The following is an 18,238-nucleotide window of genomic DNA, read 5'->3' as shown; positions in this document are numbered from 1 at the left end:
GCCTACAAATCACAATCCCAGAGAACCTAGACAACAATGAGGACCCTAAGAGAGACATACATGGATCTAATCTACATGGGAAGTAAAAAAAAGACAATATCTCCTGAGTAAATAGGGACCATGGGGACCATAGGAGAGAGTTGCAAGGGAGGAGAGGGGCAGGGAGGGTGCAGAGAAAAATGTAGAGCTCAATAAAAATCAATAAAAAAGAAAAAAAATACAAAATAATATAGTACTACAAGTTTTGTTTACTGTGACACTTCCTCTGTTGGGACTTGGGGGAGAGAAAGAATGGATGAATCGTTTAATGAACAATATTGTTAAAAACCCATTTCCAAGATCATTGAGTGTTCATGACAGGGAGTTGAGTATAATGTGCACTGAGAAGATGAACCCAGCAGTAGTCATTGCTGTGTACATTTGAATATTTCTTCATCAGTCTCCTATGCTCCCTGGGATTTAACTACTAGCCTGTGAAAAAAATATTTATTTTATTAAATCAACCAAAGCAATATTGACAGGAGTAATTAAATTTTGCACATTTCCAATTCATTGCTTCTTTATTTTATCAAATTTGTTACTTTCTGTTCTGTTGAGATCTGGCCCCCCCAAAAAACTATGTGCTAGATTTTCTTTTTTTTTATTTTTTATTTATTAAGGATTTCTGCCTCCTCCCCGCCACCGCCTCCCATTTCCCTCCCCCTCCCCCGATCAAGTCCCTCTCCCTCATCAGCTTGAAGAGCCATCAGGGTTCCCTGACCTGTGGGAAGTCTAAGGACCGCCCACCTCCATCCAGGTTTAGTAAGTTGAGCATCCAAACTGCCCAGGCCCCCCCAAAGCCAGCACGTGCAGTAGGATCAAAAACCCATTGCCATTGTTCTTGAGTTCTCAGTAGTCCTCATTGTCCGCTATGTTCAGCAAGTCCGGTTTTATCCCATGCTTTTTCAGACTCAGGCTAGCTGGGCTTGTTGTATTCCTGTTAGATCATCCCCATTGTCTCAGTGTGTGGGTGTACCCCTCGTGGTCCTGAGTTCCTTGCTTGTGCTCCCCCTCCTTCTGCTCCTGATTTGGACCTTGAGATTTCTGTCCGGTGCTAGATTTTCACATAGCGTTTATACATAATTCACAGAATATTTGGTAAGTGACTAGTGTGCAAGAAAGAGGATTTCTAGATTTAAAAGAGAGCAATGTCCAAAGGAAATGTTGCACACCCAAAGCAAGAGTCATTTGTAGACGGCAGTAAATAATGCACGCATCTTACCAAACTGTATTAATCCTTTATGTGTCGTATTTCCTACAGTTTCTTCTGTCTATGCCTTCCTTGGAACTATTGAGCAGTCACTTTTTTGCACTGCCCAGTAAGACTCGTGCAAATAGCTGCCAACACTTCTGCCTGCATTCTCTGTCTACAGGCGCCTGGCTCGGCATCCCTAAAATTTGACTTTTAGAATGGTGAAATGCTGATTCCTATTCCTGTTCCTACTGAGAAAACCAAAGCGCCTTAGCAGCAAAAACCTACTATAACCTGCACCAACTGCTCTTGGCACTCCTTTGCTTCCCCATTTCAGACTTCTGATTCTGTTCCCTGCATCCTTTACTTCCTGAAGAGCACACATCTCCTTACTGCTGACATGCCAGCATCCCCCATCAACCTTCTCTCTTAAATTCAACTTCTACTCATCTCACCTTCACATTTCAATTTCTAGAACTTTCCCCAATCCCATCTTCATTATAATCCTTTGCATACACTTTCTTTGAATACAGCCATTTGTTGTCATTCTTCATCTATGCATGATATATATTAAGTTTCATTGACAGCAGAGGATGGGATTTTCATTCCCCAAAACTACATTTTATTTGCCTTGGGATGTAATTGGCAGAAAGGCTGAGAGGAAATGTTAGATCTGACTCCCTGAGTTTCTTTTGCATCTCTGCATTCTATTCTTTGTGTTAACAAGCTCACTGCCTCCAGCTTGGCTTCCTTAATCCCATTCATTAATATATTAATTCGTTTATTCAATAAATAAGTGAATGAGTAATTTCCTCTAAAAATACACATAGAAAACAATTTATTGCCAGTACTATGTTCTGGGAACTCAGTGGTGGGCAGAGTTCCCAAGCATCCGATTTGGACATTCATGAAATAGGGCTCTGACCTAACATGGACTCTGCACTCATCTTAATGTAGTGTGTGCATTATCTAGTAAATCCTAATAATCCTTGGAACAGAAGTCTTTTTCTTACTAGCCTAAAAATAGACATTATTTATAAAGATGGTGAGATAATATGGTCCCTGCTTTTAGGGACATACTGACATCACCAAACAAGTTAATGAATAAAAAGGAAAAATGTCAAAGAATGATGCTAGAAAGACTTAGTGACAATCCTCGGTTTGATGTCCAGAGGAAAGCCATAGGTAACATGTAGAGTCCAGATCTGAGTGATGAGATTTGTCACATGAAATGCCGGAGAACATTTCAGGAGGCGATAACCACATGGACAAAGATCCTAGGTCAAAGCTGAAATTGAAGGATTGGTGAAACACTATTCTAAGGAATGTTAAAGCACAATGAAATATGGACAAACCTAAATATTGGTTATTGGGATTGTGCAGTCAGTAAGGACACTTGCCACCAAGCCAGAGAACCTCAACTGTATCTCTAACCTGCATAGTAGCAGAAGAGAACTTTCCCCTGACTTCTGTTTTCTGACATATGTGTATGTACCGTGGATCCTCTATCCCCAAAGAAATAAAAATAAATATAAGAAAGATTTGTCTGGGTGAGAATATCAAAGCCAGAGTCCAGTGTTTTCTTTCTATTCTTAGTGAAGTAGGAAGCCATTATGTGGTTTATAGTGAGAACATTAAAATTGATTTACATTTTACAATCTCACTTTTTTCAATTACAGGGAAAAAGCCATGAAAGCAGGAACTAACGTAAAAAGGTGACTGGTGACTGGACATGTGGGAACATGTTCTTCTGGATCACTGAAGCTGGGTGGTGCACAGTTGTCTGGTAGAAAGAGCAATGAAACACATTATTTGTGACAAGATATTGACTGGATGTGGAGCATAAAGAAAAAGAGGGGCCACAGAAAATGCCTGTATTTTCAACTGCTCCATCTTTTGTTGTTCAACGATGATTAAACTTAATTTTAGGAACAGATAACTGAATGCCTAGTCTTGTGTAACTAAGTATTAGGTTGCTTTCTGAGAACTTTACACTGTTAGAAGCATTTCCTACAGATATACAGGGATCAAAGAGCCAAAGGAAGTGCATACGTACAATTAACTGAGAAGAGAGAAGATATGGGATTTGTTTGCTCTCCACAATACATGAATTTTACTCAACAATACATCCTAAAGCCTGTGGCCTCTCTCAAAGTTCAGCATATGAAATGCTGAAAATGAATGTGTATTCAGCAAAGAGGAAGTCCACATTCCACATTCCAGCATGTGAGAGAACACACTATTTGTACACATTGCTTTACTTTTAGTGTTGGCAGCTGAATGGAGTTTTCATTGCTCCACTTCACCAATATAATATGACAGAAGCCACATTCCGTTACAGTGATAGGAATATTGGACTTAATACGTGTCATCCTTTCTGTCTTAAATATCCTTATGAAGGCAAGTGTGTGTAACTCTTCGTTGTTTCAACAGGGAGTCCTGGTATTCTAATTTGCTTTCTGTTACAATAAAGCGCTGACAATAACAAGCTTGAGAGAAAAAAAGAATCAAAACGGCTTATAGGTCACAGTCAATCACTAAGGGTATCCGAGGCAGGAACTCAAGACAAGAACCTGGAAACAGGAACTGAAGCAGAGGCCACAGAGGAGCATTGCATACTGGTTTCTTCTCCATGACTGACTCAGATGCTTTTCTTATACCATTCAGGTCCATTGGCCTAAAGCTGGCATTGCTTAATGGACTAGGGTCTCCTACTTTAATTACCAATTGTGAGAATGTCCCAGAGATGCACCAACTGTCTTCTGATCGAGGCAATTCTTTTACTGTGGTTCCTTCCCAGGTTGACAAAACTAGCCAGCATACCGGGTTCTAAAGCTGTTACAGTTCATCATCAGCTGTGTGGCATGGAAGGAAACTGCCATGCAGGCTCTTATGAAACACTCTCATGACCTCTGACGTATCATATTGTACATGGTCTGTCTGTCTTGGATATAGAGAGCACTTCTGAAAGAATTCAAAGGTGTGTAAGTCGTATATTGTAGCATTGAGGTTACTGAGAATAGTACTACAATATTTTTCATTTTGTCTATATACAGCTAAACATTGATATGTTGAACCCATTCCCATATCATGCCTTTGTTTTCTAAGTAAGAAAGCATATTTTGAAACACAAAGCAGTGTGAGGGAAGGTTGCTTGGATATAAAGAATTTGCTTCCAAATTCAACATTCTGTAAGTTCACTTCTAAGAACCAGCACTTCTTAACAACTATACAAATAGATACAAAATCTTACCATCTTATTGTTATTCCTTTAAATATGAGAATTTGACAAAAGGAAGAAAAATAAAGAGTGGCTTTAGTTGAGATTTGCAGAGACAGGACAAGATACAAGAGGGTTTCTGAATAGTCCCTCAGATGCCCCCAGGCGTCCCCTTCATGCTCTCTAGATTGTTCTCTGCTAACTGCAGTTTCTCCAGAATGTCACCAGAGTCCTCTGCATTGTTTACATTCTATTGTCCTGCACAATAAGCTAAAAAGACATATCTCGTAGATTTGTTATGCTAAATAATCGTTTAAATTGCTCAGATTAGAACCCCTGGAATTTTCCATCTGTCTTTCGTCTGTTGGGCTGGGTGTGAAAGGTACCACGGGGTCTAGCAGAAAAATCTGTAGCTAACATTTGCAGCTTGCAGAGACACCGGAAGGGGACAGTTGATAAGGAATGAAAGTAGATATCAAAGAGATAGAAGTGCACAACAAAGTGTCATCTCCATATCCTTTTTAAGTAATACATGGACACATTTTGGGGATCAGTGTTTCTGTGTTTCCTCATAAAAGACAATTCTTACATGTCCTAGGGAAGTTGATCCGGATTAGAAAATGGTAGAGAAAATAAATAGGCAATTAGTTTGGGGGCAAGCATAGAAATGGACAGTGGAAATGAATGCTTTTAAAGTAAACAGTGCTGCTGATGACAGAAAGAATATGATTACATATATGGAGTTCTGCATGGAGAAAGCATGCCAAGCGTAAGTGAGAAATCAAACCACAGTCTTGCCTTTTCTTTTTAGTTATACAAAGATACCACCCCTCAGTTCCTTGCTCGTGCTCCCCCTCCTTCTGCTCCTGATTTGGACCTTGAGATTTCTGTCCGGTGCTCCAATGTGGGTCTCTGTCTCCTTTCATCGCCTGATGAAGGTTAACATTCAGGAGGATGCCCATATGTTTGTCTTTGGATTCACCTTCTAATTTAGCTTCTCTAGGATCGCAAATTATAAGCTCACTGTCCTTTATTTATGGCTAGAAACCAAATATGAGTGAGTACATCCCATGTTCCTCTTTTTGGGTCTGGCTTACCTCACTCAGGATAGTGTTTTCTATTTCCATCCATTTGTATGCAAACTTCAAGAATTCCTTGTTTTTTATTGCTGAGTAATACTCTAATATGTATATATTCCATACTTTCTTCATCCATTCTTCCATTGAAGGGCATCTAGGTTGTTTCCAGGTTCTGGCTATTACAAACAATGCTGCTATGAACATAGTTGAGCATATACTTTTGTTGTATGATAGGGCCTCTCTTGGGTATATTCCCAAGAGCAGTATTGCTGGGTACACCCACACACTGAGAAATTGGGATGATCTTTCGGGAATTCACCAAGACCAGCTAGCCTGGGTCTGAAAAAGCATGGGATAAAACCGGACTTACATAGCAGACAATGAGGACTACTGAGAACTCAAGAACAATGGCAATGGGTTTTTGATCCTACTGCACATACTGGCTTTGGGGGAGCCTAGGCAGTTTGGATGCTCAACTTACTAAACCTGGATGGAGGTGGGGGGTCCTTGGACTTCCCACAGGTCAGGGAACCCTGATTGCTCTTCAAGATGATGAGGGAGAGGGACTTGATTGGGGGAGGGGGAGGGAAATGGGAGGCAGTGGCGGGGAGGAGGCAGAAATCCTTAATAAATAAATAAATTAAAAAAAAAAGATACCACCCCTCAAACATGGAGAGACAGAATGTCCAAGACAAATTAAGGAAAATAATTACTGTAGCTGATGAAGCAGAAACCCTATTAAATGTAAATGCTCCTTCACAGTACTCAGAGGTAGAGGTACTGGGATAAATACATTTTTCAGCACCTTTAGTATGTATATTAAATTAAAATTTCACCACATTTCTCTTCCTCTGTATTTTTCTTTTCATGCCTTCATTGTGCTCTTTCAGGCAGATGGTGCCAAGGAAGAGGCCATGGAATGTGTTACAAGAAAAGATTCACTGGAACGAAAATCTATTTGCCAACTCTTCCTCTAGGACAAAGTAAATAAAAATCTTAGTGGAGTGATGATTGGTGGAAGACTGTGGTGGAAGTGGCAAGGATGATCTGACATCCAAGGAGTGATGAGAGGAGGCTCCTGAGAACAGAAAACTCAGAAGCTCACCTAGTTTGCTTCTGTTTTCACATAAGGAGTGAGTCTGTTCCTTTGTCTTCTATCTTCTCCCCCTTCACAGAGAGGCAGAACTCTTCTTGGTTTGTGTGGGATTCATTAGTTTATCCTTGTTTAGCTAATATATTATGATAATTTTATTAAGATTGTTGTTCACGTGTTTTTTTCTCTATTATATTGATTACCTCTAAATCAATTTGTGTTGTATTTTTAGAACTTTGGTAAGAATATATGATCAGATATCATAATTGTATGGCCCAATGAAGCTCAGCAACATTCTCTATTCTTGATTATAAGACACGTGTGATTGACACATGAAAAACATATGCTGTCTGATATTTTGATTTGAGAATGGTCTGACAGCCCAACAAATCACTGTGACTTAATATAATCTCTTGATGCATTGGGACCAGCCTTACACTGCCTGTCTTGAGCTACCAACATATATAATTCTTACAAGGACCCCATGCAAAAGAGGATGTGGGTTTCAGTTATGCCTTTGGTGTCCCAGGTGGGCATGACATCTTCAGCAGAAATCACTAGTTCCAACTATTTCAGCACAGAACCGAGTGAGGACAGGAACGATGGAAGGAACCTCAACTTATCACTTTAAAATCTTAACCACAGCTCTGTTTATAAAAAGTATTCTCTAAGTCCTTTAAACTGACTTAATTATGACAAATGTTTCACTCCAGATTATTCTACAGATATAAAAACATATGTTGGCTAAGTTTGCTCAAAATTTATAAAGATAAAGATTAGAACTATTGCTTCCCAGCTAATGCGTACAGTTATAGGGCAATCGACACTCTGTTGACATGAATAACTAGTCTCTCTTTGCCATGTAGCTCTGACATCTGCAGGGGGCATCCAACATCAAACATTAGATGTGATCAGAGACATCAGGGATCCCTTGTATTCACACAATGCCTGCAGCTGAGACTTAATTCTGAAAATCACATTCCTAAGTGCTTGGCATAAATCAATATATTTATTTCTCACAACTCTGAACATTAAGTAGGCGATTTCCTCATTTTACATATGAGCAAATCAAGGCAGGATGTGTTAAAGTCCTTGCCCAGAATCACAGATCCTGTGAACATACCAGTTGGACTTCCTCCACAAAACTAGGCTTTGCCACCAAGGTCTATAACACATACAACATTGCTTCTGGTTGATGATATGCTACAAAAATCCAAATCAGAATCATATAAAGATGAATCTTGTAAATATTATATCCAAAAGTAATGTTAAGGACTTTTAGATTGTGTTAAACATTAGTGAGTCCACACTGTTAGACTTACTAAGGTCCCACTCTATCTGATTCAATTTGTCAGCAAGTGACGATCCCAGATTTTCCCACCCCCATTAGCAAAAAGGAAAGGCTGCAGACACACATACCTCAGCATATTACATCCAGAGGCTTTGTGTGGGTGTTTTTTCTGAGATGACTTGCCTCTCTCTGATTTCTGTGAGCCCAGAGTACTGGCAGTGCCGAGGACCTCCAAGCTCTTTGTCAGTGGTGTTTAAAATGCAAGATCCTGGACTGTATGATAAATAAGTTGAACAGACTTATTGCAAAGCCCTGTCCTGTTCTTCAAGCTACTACGAGTCTGGCAGACCCCGTCGACACGGATGGGATGCACAGGGGCCACGGTGATACATATTCAGTAGTGAAGGAGACAAGATTCTGCACCTTGCTGGTTACAGCTGCCAGCTTGTGAGCAATCGATGGAGAGCTTTCTTAATGATGTGGAATTCACTTCTGGCATGCTCTGCACAAATACATAAGGAATGTATTATCAGCGCCCTCCACGACAGAATTGTCCAGATGGGATTCAGTTCAAAGCTGGATTGTCTTTCCCTCTTTGTACCCTTATAATTGGAATGTTTTTGATCAGATTCTGCTTTTAATAAAGTGGTGAAACAGCATTTTTCTGCAACCACTTACTTGGCAACCAATAGTTAGAACATCAGAAGATGGAAGTAAAAGAATAGGGGTAGATGACACAGCAGCCCAGGGGGAACCACATACAGAGTCCAAGAGTACCCACGACAGGAACTGGGAAGGCTGTGGATTATCCACAGGCAGTTCTGGGTGAGACATGTGCATAGATCCCTTTCTGAAAATGAAATAGTATAATCATCCTGTAGACAGGTGTGGAGTCTTAACAACAAATGTCCATTTAATATTCAAGACTGAACTTTGCATTGAAAAGACCGAATTGCATTAGAGGAGCCTAGAACTGGTAGACACGGAAACCTAATGCAACAGAAAATAAATCTGGCAGGGCAATTTAAAGCTGAAAAGAAATAGAAAGATAAATGATGTCATAAAAGATTCACAGGGGCGTTTTTTAACTGAGCTGCTAAATATTTTAAAACAGAATAGCCAAGGCCATTTTGTATTAGAAACCGAAATGAGTGACTCTCTCTGTTTATTAAATTTAGTGCACTCTGTGTTTATCAAGCATGTTCTGTCTGGAAGGTACTGTTTGAGCACTGAAGTACTGAAATGGTCCCAGTAACCTAGGAGATTGCTGACAAGTAGGGAGATGAAGAAAGCAGGAAGTTAGAAATGGGTGTGTGGGTGAGAAATCTTACACTGTCAATCTTGCAAGCTTGTTTTACAGAAAAGGCATGTGCAGGTCTCAAGCCATTCATTAAAGACCCAAATGGCTCTGGATCCAATAACATGAGAGTTCTAGCCAAAGTTATAAATATTTTGGAGATCATAAAGAGTTCAAGGACTTACTACTGAAGCACCCTTTCTGCACTGAATAGGGGATATGCTATTCTATCTTCCGTGTTTTTAGATATGTTCAAAAAATAATGAGAATCAGATTTCCTGAGAAAATCGGGAGCTGCAGAGTGAGGGGAGAAGGCTGGGTGAAAGAGGAGATGGAGGGGAGGAGGGGAGGGGGAGGAGAACATGAGGGAATGGGATAGCCAAGATGGAGTTAGACAGAGAGGGAGGACAAGAAAAGATACCTTGATTGGGGGAACCTTTATGGTGCTAGCAAGAAACCTGGCACTAGGTAAATTCCCAAGAATCAGCAAGGATGACCCCAGCTAAGACACTAAGCAACAGGGCAGAGAATGCCTGAATAGGTCTTCTCCTGTAATCAGATTGACTATCTTAATTGTCATCATAGAACCTTCATCCAGAAACTGATAGAAGCAGATGCAGAGATCCACAGCTAAGCACTGGACCAGAGACCAGATGAAGAAAGGGAGGCGCAACAATATAAGCAAATGTGTCAGGACCATTTGGGATACCAACAGAAACAGCTGATCGGAGCAAGTGGGAGCTCTGTGACTGGACTGACAGTGGTGGAACCAGCATAGGATCAAACTAGGCTCTCTGAATGTGGGTGACAGTTGTGTGCCTGGGGCAATCTGTGGGGACACTGCCAGTGGGACCAGGATTTATCCATACTGCTTGTATTGGCCTTTTGGAGCCCATTCTCTTTAGAGGGATATCTTACTCAGTCTAGGTATTGGGGGCTGGGGCTTAGTCCTGCCTCAAAGTGATATGCCAGACTTCATTGATTCGCCATAGGAAGCTTTATCCTCTCTGAGGAATGGATGGGAAATGGGGTGGGTGGAAGGTGGAAGCGGCTGGAAGGGGAGGGAGTGGGAACTGGGATTGGTATGAAAAATGAGAAAAGGTTGATTTAAAAAAATAAATTAAAAAAATAAATAAGAATCAGGGAAGCCAAAAACAAAAAACACAAATTGGCAGGTTTCTTTCCTTATTTTGCATTACTGTGATAGCACACCTGATGGAAAGAATTCATAGGAAATGTCTATTTGGGCTTACTGTTTCTTAGGTCATTGTCCATCATGGATGGTTGTATGGGTTCTGGGACTATGGTGAAGCAGAATATTGCCGTGGCTGCAGCGAAGAGTGTTATTTATCATTTCATGGTGGAAAGGAACCAGAGAGAAGCTATACAGCAAGGTTGTTGAAGATGTGTCTCCTATGGACATAATTTCTGTGACCCCACTCCTTAAGGAAGGAGTCACCTCCTCTCTTTCTCTTCCCAGATGCCACTGCATTATTAGTCTCTCTAGAGATCAACCCTGTATCTGCTAGATTTGTTAGCTCATGATCTAACTATCTGGCATAGCCCTCACAGACAAATCACCTGGACAACTCTCAAATCTAGTCGTTAAATTATATTTTTAATCCTTACAGCAGAAATCATTTCTAAGGCACTGGTTATCCTTTGATACTGGACTAAACTTAGTCCAGATCTGGATGCATCTCCAGGATTACTTTACACACCACCACTCGTGCATTATAGAAAACTGAACCTTCCATGAGGTACACACTTCACTTATAGCTCAACGATGCACTAGAAGCACCTGAAAGTAGAGTCATTTTTAGCTTTAGAGGAAACTTTAAAGGGGAAATAAATTTCTCAGGCCCCTACGGAATCTGATAATAGGAGAGATGCTTGTTGTTCTTAAGTTCATCCTTAAAGCAAGGAAAGCAGCTCAGCAGGGCTAGTCTAATGGCACAGCAGCTTCTTTTTAATTGAATATTCAAAACTTTAACATTTGGAAGACTGTTTTAGCAACATCATTTGGAACCTTTCTAAGACAAGGCTTGGTTTCTTAGTCTTAATCTGGTTAGATCTGGATGAAGACAGAGAACTTGAAGACTCATATGACCTTGCTAGATCTCTACCCTCACTTTCTTGACTGATTGCCATCTATCCTATTGTCAAGGTCTGCTAACACCACTGTACTCAGAGATAACTTAAAAGGAATGCTTACTTAAGAAGTTATTAAATGTTATAAAAATATATAAAAATTGAAAACAAAACAAAAATATCTCCTGTAGTTTTATTATTTCCTTGGTGTGGGAACTCCTTCAGCCAATAGCCTGTAAGATACCAGCCCACTTAGGCGTGGCCTCTTGTATTATAACTGCTGATGTAAAGCTTGCACAGCCTCTCTTTCTTGGCTGCTGAATTCAGTTTCTGTACATGCCGAGAACTGTTAGCTGTGAGTCTACGCCTAAATAAAGAATCCTTTATTCTACTTAATTCTCAGCTAGTGTGGGACTAATTTATAACATCCATCTACATCTGGTGCCCATGTGATTCCCGACTCCACACCTCCCCGGACCAGCCCAAAAGGTCCACCGTCCAGAAGGTCTCCCACCGCTGCCCACCTGGATTGATTTAAATCCCAATAGGCACAGAATGTTTATGCTGTCTGTTTCCAGCCATACTGGCAAGTTATATGGAAGCCTGTTTATGTCTCATCACAGAACTCATGGGGCAATCTTCCCACTACTGTGAGACTGAATTCTGTGGAATGAAGATAGTTAGGACATGAGATTTATGACCGTGAATAGCTCTGTGATCATGCCCTTTTCAGGCAACCAATGCTAAACTCAGTTGTACAAAAATCAATTTGTGCTCACTACAGTCATTTTTTTTTCTTTTTTCTTTTTTAAAACAATCTTTTTTTCATTTTACATAGAATTCTGAACATTTTTTGCCCCAAATACAAAGGGACCCGCATTTGTAAAAGAAACATTACTAAAGCTTAAATCACACATCAAAGTCCGCACACTAATAGTGGGAGACTGCAACTCCCAACTCCCATCTCTGGACATGACTGCAAGGCAGAAATTTAATTGAGAAATAAAGGAATTAACAGATGTTATGACTCAAATAGTTTTAACAGATGTCTATATAACATTCTACCACACAAAGACCAGCTAGAAGGGAGAGTTAGAGACCAATCTTCCTCATGAACATTGATTGATAGAGAAACACTAAATAAGGTACTGGCAAACTGAATCAAAGAACATAACAGAAAAATCATCCACCATTATCATGTTGGCTTCATCCCAAAAATGCAAGGATTTTTCAAAAAACATTTTGCAATATCACTGAAGATCTTTGTAGCCAATTGCTGTGAATCATCTGGGCGTGGCCACTGTTAGGACATGAAGCTAGGAAGGCCAGTATGAGAGTCAATGGGTAAACGAAAACAGAAAAAGCAGAAGTCAGATGTTGCTTGTGGGACTATGGGTCATGGAGTGAAGGTAACCCAGAGAAGCTGGAAAATGTAGAGGAAAAGCAGTCTGTGTGTACTGTGGTTTTATTCCAGCAAGACTGATAGTGGGCTTCTGACCTCCAAATTATGGCATGATAAATCCACCTTGTTCTAAAAAGAAAAAAGAAAAGAAAAGAAAATCGTCCAATCCACCATATAAAAAAAAACTGAAAGAGAAGAAAACACATGATCATCTCATTAGAGGTTGAAAAGTCTTTGACAAAATCCAACACTCTTTCATGATAATGGTCTTGGTGAGATCAGGGATACAAGGTACATACTTAAACATAATAAAGACAATATACAGAAAGCCCACAGCCAATATCAAGCTTAATGCAGAGGAATTAACAAGATTCCACTAAAACTCAGGATCATGAGAAAGCTGGGCACTCTCTCCATATCTATTCAACATAGTATGCAAAGTTCTCACTAGAGCAATAAAAAAACAAAAGGAGGTCAAGGGGATACAAGTTGGAAAAGAAGTCAAGTGTTCAGTATTTGCAGATGATTTGATAATATACATAAGTGACTCAAAAAATTCTACCTGGAAACTCCTACAGTTATTTTCTTAACTATCACAGGAAACAGAAACCTAAAGAATCTTGAGAACACCTCACTGGAATAAAGCTTGTTAGGGTGACGGATACCTGGTTTAGACAACACAACACTGTTCTCAGTGGTGTCCTCTATTGCTAAGTGATAATTTTACTAATGTGGGACATTACTGAACCATTTGGGGTTACATCCATGCATGTATCCCATAAGATGGACAAGGTCTAGCACAAGTAAGCGCAGCCACAGCAATCATGGATGTCCTGATGAGTGGGATTTCTTTCTTACCAATATTTTTCAGTGAGAGAACAGGGGTCTGTGAAACAGAAGCATAAAGAATTCCACTTGTTTTAAGTAGTGCAAAGGTCCAGATCTCAACTAGAAGACAATGTCCAGGAAATAAATCACAGATGAATGTGCTTACTTACAGCATCAGCACCACTTAAGGCATGCTTCAAATTGTCTGCATACCTACACTAATTTGTACAACCATATTTAAGAGTTATCAGCTGTATCAGAAGCCATGTCCATCAGGAATGCTATGACAGAGCAGTTAGTGTTGTCTTAGACTGTGGGTTCCACAACTGGATGCCAAGAATACAAAGGATTTTACTACTAAATATTTTGGGAATACCAGATTCTCAATTACTCACCAGGGAAAGATGATATTGTTAACAAAATGTTTACTATTCTAGATATCACAACACAAGGAGCCAAAGAGGATTCTTCTGAATAAAGCCTATAACAATTTAAGAGAACCAAGGATTTTTAGGTAAAATAAAACACAAATCATTTGGCATTGAAAACCCATAATTCAACAGGAGATATTAAATGATGGCCTTCATGGTGCTTCTAGAGAATTAGGAAGTGAACAACTAGAGAGAAATTATTTGAGATACCCACAAAGGCATGACACCCTTCCATTTCTCAAAGGCCAGCTCTCTATTTCATGAGGGCTCGTCCGTCAATCATTCCTCTCACCAGGAAGATATGACATTTTGTGACACTTCCATCTTCCAGATTCCCCTGCTAACACACAGAAAAACCTTCAAATCCATCTGTGGGTTCCAAAAAGCCAAGTCATATATCTACAAAATAAAAACATACTTTACTAGTATTCCGAGAACTCATCACTTTGTACAAAGTACTTTTGTATTGCTATGTTCACAAGTGACTCCATATTCTCCTGACCCAGGTTTCTCGAAGTATCTGTCAGAAAACTGCTTTCAGAAACAAAATCTGTTTGCTGTGGAGTATAGGAGCAAGACCAGGACTAAAACCAAATTTCTTTTCTCTCTCTCTCTCTCTCTCTCTCTCTCTCTCTCTCTCTCTCTCTCTCTCTCTCTTTATCTAGTAAAAATCTTGGTAGTATTGGGAAGTTTTATATGTTAAGGGAAATATATTTTGATACATAATACACTATTATATTGGATGGGGTCAGGAGTTAACATCACAGAGAGGTCTTGTTATTAGATAGTAAATGGCTTATTCAAATTCTTGCATATGTATAAAATTAGTTTAGTCTAAAATTGTGAAATCTCATCACACAATATTTTTTTGAACATAAGCATGACTTCTTTCAACTAATAAAAGAAAGTGAATAAAAATAACTTAGATTGAAGAGAGAAGTGAGAGACAGGAGGGAAAGGAGGGAGAGATGAGAGACAGAAAGAGAGAGATAGAGATAGAGATAGAGATAGAGAGAGAGAGAGAGAGAGAGAGAGAAAGAGAGAGAGAATTAAAATGATGAAAGGAAATATCTAAATTAATTCAAAAATATTCATTCATAGTGCTTGAACTGGAAATGAACTTTTGGAGCTTGCTCTTGTTCACTCTAGATATAGGAGGGAGGACCTTGGTCCTGCCTCAAAGTGATATGCCAGACTTTGTTTGGGGGAAATCTTACCCTCTCTAAGGAGTGGATGGGGGTTGGGTGGGTGGCTTGTGGAGAGAGCTGGAGTAGGGAAAGGAGTGGGAACTGGAATTGGTATGCAAAATGGAAAAATATTGTTTTAAAAAGTAAATTTTAAAATGTACATTCAGTAAGAACCACTGGGAATCTTCTGAGAAATATCAGTTTCTCTGAATGTGAACATTCCGAAGCAGAATTCATGCATCTGAAGCACAAGCCCTGCATTTTAAAGGTAGTGGGTATCCATATACACATTCTGCATTCATGCTTCCTTCTGGTTTTCTACAGTGTGACATTAGGGACAGTGACAGGTTTTAGGAACAAAGTGAAATGTCTGACCGTCCCTCCTAGCCTGGTCATGTAAGGCAAACCAGGGTCAGTATGTCACTAGTCAATGTCACACTGCCTGTATGAACAATAGCATCTCCTACACAGAGGAAGAAAGGGAGCTTCACAGTGATTATTTTTTTCTATTTACTTGTACTGACATAGGTTTTTTTGCATATTTATTTTCCCAAACCCTCTTATAAAGGTTATAGCTCTGTGTAAATAGCCAAGTTCTGTCCATTCTCACGAGATGTGACACTTTGACTACCTGTTCCCTTCCCTGAGGCTGCCACTTCCTCATTTGACAGAGGTGAAAACCTCATTAGACAGGGCTCTCACTCAAATTTGAATAGAATTAAATTACTTTGGTCTAGGCAATGTGTTTTAATTCTGGGAAAAGATAGCATTTCTTTTTTTTTTAATTCTTTTTTTTTTATTGAGAAAAGGAAAAAAAACAAAACAAGTTTCCACCTTCTCCTAGCCTCCCATTTCCTTCCCCCTCCTCCCTTCCTTTCCCCCCTCCTCACACCCTTCTCCCCCTCCTCACACTCCTTTCCCCCTCCCTCTCCAGTTCAATGGGCAGTCAGGGTTCCCTGCCCTGTGGTAAGTCCTAGGTCCTCCCCCGTCCGTCCATATTTAGGAAGGTGAACATCCAAACTGGCTAGGCTCCCACAAAGCCAGCACATTACGTAGGATCAAAACCCCGTGCCATTGTCCTTAGCTTCTCATCAGTCCTCATTGTTCTTAAACTAGCTTAATGACATACATATGGGAAGAGAAATTCTACAGGTTTTCTTTCTTTTTTTCTCATTTGATTGTGAAGTGGCACCCAGGAGAAAAACCCAGGAAAGAGGCACAGATTTTCATGTGTTTTCCAGGCAATTACCTAGCCCACCATTTATGATCATCACCTTTGGGCTTCCTCTAGCTTAGCCCAGAGAGCAGAACCTTATAATGAATTCTCTCTTCCCTCCAGGCCCATGGCCTTTCATGGTTGGGTCAGTGGGTTTCTTGAGAAGGTTGCCATTTCGAATGGTGACAGCTACTTCCATCCCTGTAAGCATGTACGTTGAGATTTATACTTCCGTAATTCAAAACCCTGCAATGTCAACATTGTGGTAGACAGAAACACTGATATAATTTAGACCTTTTCTGCCCTGGAAGGTCATGAAAGAGAAAGGTGACTGCCGTGAGGTGTGCAGTGGGGGTGGGGTTAGGTCATTGTGCAGGAAAGGAGAGAGATGCCCTGGGCAGCAAATATCTAGGTAAAGCATAGAGGGAGGCAATGTCAGAATTTTGAGTTGTTTATTTTCCAAATGTTTCTCAGAGAGTAGCTGAAGATTCCTAAGACTGGTGAAGCTGTGTTTTATTCATAAAAGGACAAAAGCAAAGTCCCCCCCCCCCAAAAAAAAGATGCCAAAAGCAAGGTGGCATTATGTCACCCTTCCCTAAAGGGTTCATCCTGGCCCAGAAAAGAGATGTTTTCAGCTTGAGAAGTAGAGTGATGTTTTCTAGTTCCATCCATTTGCCAGCAAATTTCCTGATGTCATTGTTTTTAAGAGCTGAGTGATACTCCACTGCGTAAATATACCACATTTTCTTTATCCATTCTTTTTTGGAGGAGAATCTAGGTTGTTTCCAGTTTTTGGATGTTTACAAATAAAGAGGCTATGAACACAGTTGAGAACGTTTTGGTATGGTGGAACATCTTTTGAGTATATGCCCAGGAGAGGTATAACTGGCCTTGCGATATGACTGGTTCAGCTTGAGACCCATTCCATGAAAGGGAGTTTACCCTTGAGGGACAGGAATCAGAGGTAGAATAGAGCAGAGACATAGGATAGAACCAAACATGACTGGCAAAAAAAAAAAAAAGAAAAGAAAAAGAAAAAGTGAATGAAATGATTCCTAATGATATTCTGCTATACTCATAGATTGGTGCCTCACCCAACTGTCGTCAGAGGGAGTTGCCCAGCAACTGACTGCAGGAAGCATATGCAGAGAACCATACCCAAATGCAAGGAGCTTGAGGAATCCTGCAGAAAAGGTGAGGGAAAAAGATTGTAGAAGATAGTGGGGCTCCTACAGAAAAAAAAAAAAGAGAGAAAAAATTCACTTGGGCTGGTAGGGGCTCACAGAGACTGAATTGCCAGTCTGGGAGTCTAGATGGTAGTGATCTCAGCCGTCTGTGTTTATGTTACATTTGTGTAACTCTGTCTACTTGTGAGACTCCTAACCGTGGGAGCAAGAGCTGTCTTTGACTCTGCTGCCTGCTTTTGAGACCCTTTCATCCTGTTGGATTGCCTTGTCCAGCCTTAACAGAGGAGAATGATGCCTAGTGTCACTACAACTTTGTATCATATGCAACCATGACTGGCTGAAATCCATGGGAGGCCTGCTCTTTTCTGAAGAGAAACAGAGTAAGAGGCATAGATGGGCAAAAGAGGGGAGGTAAAGGCTAGGGACTTGAAGGAGAGAAGGGAGGGGAAACTTTGGTTAGGCTGCTAAAGAATGAGAGGGGGGGGGAGAGAGAGAGAGAGAGAGAGAGAGAGAGAGAGAGAGAGAGAGAGAAGGAAAGAAGAAAGGAATGAAGAAAGAAAGGAAGGAGAAAAGGAGGGAAGGAAGGAGGGAAGGAGGGAAGGAAGGAAGGAGGGAAGGAAGGAAGGAAGGAAGGAAGGAAGGAGGGAGGGAGGGAGGGAGGGAAGGAAGGAAGGAAGGAAGGAAG

The sequence above is a fragment of the Microtus ochrogaster genome, chromosome 18, assembly GCF_000317375.1.
Source record: "Microtus ochrogaster isolate Prairie Vole_2 chromosome 18, MicOch1.0, whole genome shotgun sequence".
In the NCBI taxonomy this organism is placed as follows: Eukaryota; Metazoa; Chordata; class Mammalia; order Rodentia; family Cricetidae; genus Microtus; species Microtus ochrogaster.
Note: the sequence above shows the minus strand (reverse complement) of the source record.